Source organism: Prunus dulcis, chromosome 8, assembly GCF_902201215.1.
Source record: "Prunus dulcis chromosome 8, ALMONDv2, whole genome shotgun sequence".
Taxonomy (NCBI): Eukaryota; Viridiplantae; Streptophyta; class Magnoliopsida; order Rosales; family Rosaceae; genus Prunus; species Prunus dulcis.
This window is the reverse complement of record NC_047657.1, coordinates 3,440,357-3,446,691: the sequence shown is the minus strand read 5'-3', so window position 1 is coordinate 3,446,691 and position 6,335 is coordinate 3,440,357.

Genomic DNA, 6,335 nt, shown 5'->3' with positions numbered 1-6,335 from the left:
ATTCTTTCTTATGCACGTCTTGACTAGGCTCCTTATCTTGATGTGTCTCCCACTTGTTAATGAGAGAAGCAATCTGCACATCCTTCTCCTCAACCATCTTAGTCAGTTTGGTGACCGCTTCGCTCATATGGGCCAGCTGTTCTTCAATAGACATAGCTCCCGTCACCATGACCTGCATAGCCATAGAATAAGACTCCCCTACGGATGCCGAGGTAAGCTTCTTCTGTTGATCGTCAGGCGGGGATCCATGGTATGAGCCTGTGCTCGAGTCAGCGTCTGAAACTGGCGAGAGTGAGAGTTCTCTCGAAATTTTCAAACCCAAAAAACTCCTCCCTTCACTCCGAGAGTTTCTCTCATCCTCCCGAGAGGTATTCTTCTTTTGCCCCAATGAGGCCGAATTGATAACCGGTTCGCGCCTTCGGTGAACATCTTTCGCCTTGGCTTGAGTCGGTATGGAAGTAACATGTTGAGTTGCGGATATCGCCTTGGCCTTGCTTCGGGTGACGACCCCAACAGAATCTCCGCTTGAGAAGGAGGCGCTCACGCTTTTACCTCTCGTCGCGGGAACAGATTGAATCTTCTTGGAAGCCATCGTTTTTGGTGTGTTGATTGATTTTGGAACTGGAGAAAGAGATGAGAGGCAGAGATGGTCTCACTGGGCGTGCCAAATTTGTAAACACGAATTTCTTGCGACAAATGAGACAAGAACACGTGTACAAAATAATATTGTATTTATGAAATTTAGGGTTACAATCTCTGTCTTGAATCCTCTGATTCGATCTCCAAAGTGTTTAAAGAAAATTTGTGTTTGATACAAGGGTCGTAGAGACTTGATCTTGATCAAACGGGTAGCACGAAGCTTGTTTGGTGTTTGGGTTTTTTATGGTGAAGGAACCGGCACGTATTTGTTGTGCTTGATGGCTCTTCCAAGGTAGGGTGAAGAATGCAGAGAGTTTTCTGTTTCTTCTTAGTGCCAGGTTTTTTTCTCCGACCCCTTCTTTCGTCTTGAGGCCTCCTATTTATAGGCTTTTGTCGGATGCTTGACCTAAATAACTTTCCTTGATTTGTGGGATTTGATTTGATTTAAATCATTCCCATAATCTGGCAATTTAACCAGATTATCTTCAATTGATTAACCTGATTAATATTTGATTTAAATCAAAGTCAATCACAGAAGATTCTTTCCTTTAATTTTGTCTTCATCTTGAACCGTTTGATGCACTCCGTCGGATGTCGCCATTTGTCATTTTTGACAACTAAACCGATTTTGATGAGTCACACGCCACATGGGCGAATTACGGGGCCCACGATTTAATCCCCCGAACCCTAATTATTTTCTTGTCAATGGAATTTATTACACCAAAATTTCTTTGTCTACAACATGTCTTCTGCTGGGATTGGGTGTCTGGTAGTATCTTTTGCCAAAGCCCCTATTGGTTCAACCAACGACTTGCTCCTTACCCTATAGGTTATAGAGACTCTATCCCAGTGCCAAGAACTAGGATCAGAAGGAAAGTCTCAACCCTTTGGTACGAAAGCAGTCTATGATTCCCAGGGAGAAAGAAATGGTTTCATATAAATGCTTGGCACTTAGTTATCTTTATTTATATATATATATATATATATAGCTATATTTACAGCAAAGTAGCCAAAACACGAATTAAAATAGAACTAGTAGGATATTATAATAAGACAGTACATAAAGCTAATAAGAGTTTCTAATCGTATTATCATGCGTCTGTGTGTTTGTTAAAATCAAACTGGATATAGGTTCAATCTATTGACCATGTTTCACTCCAAACCAATAATTCTTTTTAGTCTTTTAGCTTTCTCTCTTTTCCTCGTAAGGACATTTGAAGATGTTTATAAACCTCGTGTTCTGGGGCATAGTTGTTCAAGAGGGTACATTTCCCAGCCAATGGGTATTACCAGGATAACTTGAATACGTTACTAGCACGAGTAGTGTTATCTAAAGAAATTACAGATTCCGGATACCAAGCTGGAATCATCAATGCAACATCTACATCTATAACAGAACAAAATACTTCTGTATCTAGCGCATTGTTGGATTTATACTATGAATGAACACTATGCATCCTACAAATATTGTCTCAGTACAGCGCACCAAGAACTCCTCAAGTGTTGCCCTCTCAATCGAGGAGGTATAATTTGGATGGCAGGCTCTCTTAAAATACTCAAATGAAAATTTCTTTGGTAAAGTTGACACATATAACAGGGTTTATGGTAAGAATACCAAATTCGTCAATGATCCCATGTTAATTCAATATAAAGTTTTTGAGTTGCTCACTCGAGTAAGTTCTAAAGTTGTTCGTGGACAGTTGTATGCTCATGGGAACCTATGAGTATCCCACAGGATTAAGCTTTATGCTGCAGTTGAATGTACGCTCGACATCTCTGCCGAAGATTGTAAGAAGTGTCTTAATGTTGCAATAAGTGAACTTCTAGATCATAGTTATAGAATGACAATTTGGCGTACTAATATGTAGGCCATCTTCTGCATAATAGATCTTTGAGGAACACCAATACTAAGAAAATGGAAATGAATATAGATAAAGCCAATGAGGTTTAGCTTAGTGGAAAGGGTCTTGACTTGTAGACTAGTGGTCTGAGGTTCAAAACCCCATTGCATAAGGATGGGAGAGTTGAGGACCTAAGAGGTTCGTCCCTGTAAATCTCTTAAGTTGAGGACCTAAGAGGTTCTTGATCGTTTGGTGGTTCCAGAAGTTACTGCTCGGAGAGTTGAGGAAGTTTCAAGTGCCGTACAAGGCAAGGCAAGCATTGGAGGCCGAATTGAGGTGGTACCCTTTCCAGTCCAAAGGGATATTATTGTGATGGGCAATGTGTCTCCAGCTTGGGATAAAGTAGTGAATAAGGATGGGAGAGTTGGTTCTGTATCGGAGCCCCATATACTAGTGCCCTATGAGGAGGTTACGTTGCCTGGGGATCACCATATGACAAAGACTCTATAAGAAGGTATGACAAATAGCGGCATCCCAACTAAAGGTATTACCTACAGCACAGACTGCGGTGTCTACTTCTGTGTTGAGATTTGAGCCCACGGTTTCTGATCCGTTTACCTTCATGCCCCTTTGAAAAAACAAAGGAAGGTATAAAATAAAATAATAAAAAAAGGGGGACAGAATTATTGATGATGACAACTCATTGTTGAAGACAGTGGTATCTACCTCACAAAAAAGGAGGAACGAGAGTATGGGTTCTGATCACCCTGATGATGTTGTGACTAGTGGTAATGGAAAACGTCATTTGTGTCTTAACAATGTTGCGAAACACGCAGAGGAGACTAACCTTGAGTGGTCTCCCCGCTCTCAATGTTAGTTCTCAGCTGGACTGCTCGCAACCTGTGTAATTTGCTTGATACCAAGTTGATGAAAATCAATAACTGGGATGCAGATGCAAGTTGTACACGCTTTGTTTTGTTGGAGGTACTTGGATTTTTGTATGGTTATTTCCCCATAATTACTTTTAAGATTAAAAAACATTCTAACCTTCAAGTTGTACAACTTTACCAGCAAGAAACAACAATAAAGAGACGGTATTTGGTTATAATGTTGGATCAAAAATTATTCTAACCATAATTACTTATAAAAATTATTTAAGTGACAAATAAACCTTTTCAAATGCTACATAAGTCAAAAAAACATTAATTTGTTACAAAGTGCAGGCTGTTTGAGAAGCATAGTTCCCAATGCGGACTGGGACAAAAATAACAAAGACCGTTATTCTGATTGTTACAGCTTCTACAGCTAGTAAGACAAATCATGCGTAAGCTTTTTTGTTTTGTTTTCGGTCGAAATGAGTTGATTAAAATCAATGCATATGTACCTCTGCCCAGGACTACGTGTCTGCTTTATACACATGCGACACACTTTGATAAGATTCCAAAGGAGGAGTAAGTTTTTTTTTTTTTTTTTTTTCTCGAAAAGGAGGAGTAAGTAAATAATAGGAACAAGGTCTCTCGCTAGGAGAGTTTTCGTGAGCGACAAACTTAGGCGCTAGAGTTTAGGGTTTACAACAACCTATTGACGACTCAAGCAGGATTTCTCCCATGACGACTGCTACTGTGAGGGGACTTTACTAAGCAATTGGACGACAGTTCTCGCAACAAAGAGAACATGGAACTGGAGTGTTTGAGGATGGTCAAAATTCACCCAATTTGTTAAGGAAGAATTCTTAGCGGGCGAGAATTCCTAGCGGCCGAGAATCTAGTGGATGAGAATTCATAGCGGCCGAAGTGCTTTCTCAAAAAGGTGGCGGCCGAGAATTCCTAGTGGCCGAGAATTCATAGCGACCGAAGCGCTTTCTCAAAAAGGTGGCCGAGGTCTTTTCTTCAAAGGCCATGGTGGCTTCTCAAAAATGCGGCCGAGGTGTTTTCTTCAAAAGCCGTGGTGTCTTCTCAAAAATATGGTCGAGCACTTCCCTTTGCAAAAGTAGCCGGGCATATCCTTGCAAAAAGTAGCTGAATGCTTCCATCTTAAAAAGTTGGGTCGGGGCGAATTTTCTCCTTGCTCACCTTGGCGCCCTCCTCTTAACACTTGGGCAAGCAAAGTCGGGCCAAGGGAGTTGAAGTTAGGCAGGAGGTAGGTCCGCCGAGTTCTTAATATTCGAATATTTGAGAACTCAACCAAGCCCAACATCCAAATATTTGGAGTTCCCATACCATCCATCTTGGAGGATGGTCGACGGATGGTAAGCCAACTCTAAAATTCTAAAAACTCAAGGGGCACAAGGTTCCACCAGATGTCAATATGAAATGTCAGAGGTCAAGGCCCAAGCCACTGATTCACGCCCAAGATTTCCAGAGGTCAGTGTGCATGTGATGGAGGCCTCACAAGGAAACAAATCAAGGAGATTGATGATAGTTCATAATATTCCAAAACAAGAGAGAATCAAGCAATCAGAATATTTCAACCAATATAATCCCACGGATTCAAGGGGCCTCAAAAGGAAAGATTTTTAAAAGGGTTGACATTTGGCCATTCAATGGCCAGCCCATGGGCTGACGAATGCCCTATATAAACCTCACCAAACGAAGACAGAAGACACACAACATTAGACAGACAAACCTATTTTTCATCTCGCACTTTTCTTTTCCTAGACTTAGGATTTTACTTTTCATGCACCTAGTGTAGCGAGTTCTTCCTTTTCTTAGTGTAAGTTTAAATTCTCGTTCAATTTATATTTTCTTATCATTTAAATTCAAGTTTATTTCAATTGCTTTACTTTTCACTGTTATCGCACTTCAATTAAGTTTAATTTCAAGTTCATTTTACTTTATCGTTCTTATCGCTTTCATTTCATTCTTGCTTTACTTATCGCTTTGATTTATTTTGTCGCACTTTAATTCTCGTCTTTACGTTATTTATCTTTTGTACTTTACTTTACACATTTGTGTTTGAATTATATTTAAGTTTAAGCACCTTTACTTTACGCACTTGTTCTTCGTTTCATTATGTTTCACCTTCAATCTTCATCTCCACCCACTCCACATCATTTGGTCGCTCACATAAAGCCTTGACCCTGAGGTAGTGAAAGAGCCTAGGCCGTGATGAGGTTCCTTGCTCAGCCGAACAATCGTTTGATTAAGTTAGATCTCGAACAAAATATATCCATCTACTCACATTCCATTCAAGCCCAAATTCGGGGCTTGGTGGTGGCACGCCTCGCACTCAAAAGAAGAAGGATCAAAAGTTCCTTCCGTCGGCCGCCTCGGCCGAAAAGAGGGAAACATGGAAGAACTTGGGAAATGCTTTGGGTCAAAGCTGAAGCTCTCGAAGTGAGAACTCGGAGAGGTCAAACTAGAGGCAAAGAGCTCTCTAATGCTCTGGTATGATTTCATTACAGCCTGGCGATGGAGGTGCTTTCACACTGATTGGTTCATCAAATTCATTTATTGATATGTTTACTGGGTTATGGAGAGGCCATGAAGGGGTGTCAATCCGTGAGATAGGTGAGTTCAAGAGACATGTGACGCGTATTAGACAGGGAGCCGTGCTCTTTCCAGAATTCATTTGTGATACTGGAGGAGGAAACTAGGGGGAAGCGGTTCCAAAATCAGAAACTTACCATAGGAATTTTTTGGGTTTAGATCCATGGATTACCACCACTAAATTGGTAGCAAAGAATTCACTCAAAGGGAGGGAATTGACTACGGTGAAATGTTTTCTCTAGTCCTTACCAAAGACTTTTTTTGTTGTGCGAAAACACTCCCAGGCCTTGTCGTTGATAGACTATGTGACGGCACACACACACAAACCCCTTGAGAATAAAGCACACACATACACACCTCGAAGAGA